Source organism: Leopardus geoffroyi, chromosome A2 (genome assembly GCF_018350155.1).
Source record: "Leopardus geoffroyi isolate Oge1 chromosome A2, O.geoffroyi_Oge1_pat1.0, whole genome shotgun sequence".
NCBI lineage: Eukaryota > Metazoa > Chordata > Mammalia > Carnivora > Felidae > Leopardus > Leopardus geoffroyi.
Window position 1 is genome coordinate 77,436,874 of NC_059331.1, and position 2,695 is coordinate 77,439,568.

Here is a 2,695-nt window from a genome sequence, read left to right on the forward strand (position 1 = left end):
TTATGGCTGTACATGTATGTGTACTTTTGTAATCCATTTTCCAATGTAATTCCCTTTTCTTCTGGCCACTATCCTTTGGAAAAGAATTTAAGAAGTTTTTTTGAGGAAAATTTAGGAATGACTACCAAGAACGATTCCTAGAAGAGTTAAAATGTAAGCTTCTATAGGTCAGTGACCATATCTATTTTGTTCATCAGTGGATACCCGTATCTCACATATAGTAAGTGCTTAATTGATATACATAAATTTATTACATTATAATATATATTTATTATCTTACATATTTGTCCTTCCACAAGTACCACCATCATCTCTTGTGTAAATTATTAAAGCCCTCTGACTGGTCTATCTTTACCTTCTTCATCTGTTCCAAACACACAGCCAGAATAATCCTCCTAAAAAGAGCCAGATCATTCCACACCTTTGCTCAGAATCCCAGGATGGCTTCCCAGATCAGAGTAAGGTCAAAGTTTACGATGGCCCAGAAAGCCTGTGATCTCATTCCCTCTGTTATTACCTCTGACCTCCTCTTCCTGCTCATCTCACTCATTCCATTCCCATTTCCTTGCGGGTCCCCAAATATGCCAGGTGCAGCCCCCATTTTAAGACATTTACAGACTATGTCTGCTTAGAAAAGTCTGCCCCCGGTTACCTACATGGCTAACTCTCACCCACTTCAAATCGTGGGTCAAATGTCATCTCTTCAGTGGATTCTACCCAGACCTCACTAATTAAAACTGCGAACCTCCTTCCACCCCATTATCCTTATTTTTCCTTCATGCCATAGGATTTTATCGTACTCCTAACATGTTAGGTAACTTAATGAAATTTGTTGATCGTCTATCTCTAAAGACATGTGAACCCCAGGTGCTTAGAATGCTGGCACATACCTGAACGAATGAGTGCATGAGTGAATGATTTGTATCCCACATGGTATGTGCTCATGTTTATGAGGTATCGGTCATGAAGTACTCCCATTTCCCTTGAATTAGGATGCTACCAGAGCATGGAGCCTACTTAGTTATCAGCTCTGTAACTGATTACTGATAACATACACCAAAATTATAACTACTTATTTCTGGAAGGGAAATATTCATTGCAAGGGGATCTATAGCTTTATTCGTAGCATTAACGTATTACGCTTCCCCCAAGAGATTTATTACTTACGTAACTGAAGTGCCAATTTTAAAACAAAAGATTTTAAGTTTTCAAAGTTAACACTTGGGAAGAAAAGTAAAAGGGAGCAGAATCTTTCACTCTGAAGGCAAAAGGAGAACAATTTTAAAGGAAGATTAATAGAAATGGGCTTAATGCAACATGAAGTTGGTACTTACAACTACTTGGAATAGAAACGGAGTGTTTGGAGTACCAGAATCGATTAACATTTCAAAATACCAAATTTTTTAAGACATGGTCCTGCCCAAGTGTGAGACCTAAACCCATGACCTAGCATTGTTCATTTCAGCTGTGGGATTCTGTACTGCCTAAAAGTCTTAATTCTTAAAGATAGGAAGATGGGAAAATTAAGCTTTTAACACTAAAATCTTGCCCTCGGAATTGTCTTAGCACTTTTCCCCTCAATGGTAGAAAACTGAAGGGGCATGAATCAAAACAAAAAATGCTTGAAAATCCAAATGTTTTTATTAGTATCACTATCAAGTATTTTCACTGGCTTATCTCTCTGTCCCCTTGAAGTGAAGTATATCCAATATTGCTTTATTAGACTGTGCATATATTGTAATAAGTAAATGCTACTTAGTGTCTAGGCCAAAATTTAACAGATTAGTTACAAACCAGTGAAGAAACACAAATCTACTTTGGTCAAAATAGAGTATGATTATGTAAAACTTCCTCAATTGACATCAATATTTGGTGGCTAATCTAATAATTAGAAAAATATATTTTTTGTTCTTGGTACTTGTGATTTTTTTCCATGTACAGCTGACCCTTGAACAACAGGGGTTTGAATTGCACGGGTCCACTTACTTATACACGGAGTGTTTTTCTACGCAGAACTGTATTTTCTCTTCGTTAGAACTTTTAGTAACACCTTTTCTAGCTTCGTGGTAAGAATACAGCGTAGGATACATATAAATATATATAAGATATACTAATCAACTACGTTATCAGGCTATTATTAAAGTTTTCAGTGAGTCAAAAGTTATACATGGATTTTCATCTGTGCAGGGGGGCCAGCACCCCGAATTCTCACGTTGTTCAGGGTCAACGGTACTTATAACATAGGACCTTTCCAAAATTTTCATGACATAGGAAGGACTATAGGACTTTTCAAAAAAAGAGGTATGATACCCTTCCAGTATGTTAGAACAGAAGTCAGCAGCTCTGTATACCTCATAAAGTCACTTAATTGTGAGTTTAAAAATACGTTCAAATGTCTTTTCCATTTACGTCAGTGGTATCTAGTTAGTATTTACACAATGATTTTGAGCAAATGATTTTTACAGGGCAAAACAGATATAGTTTCTTATGGTTTTTGCAACTGATATTTCCCAAATACCAGGTTATATTGTGAACGGGCACGCCACTGAAGAAACACTAACATTCGACTTGCTGGTTTCAATCTCAACAAAAGTGAAGCTAATTTTACTGTAAAAGTTGTACCGACACAGACACACAGAAAATTTTGCATTCTCCCAAATGTGTCATCAGTAGGTAAAAATCCACCTAGGCAAAA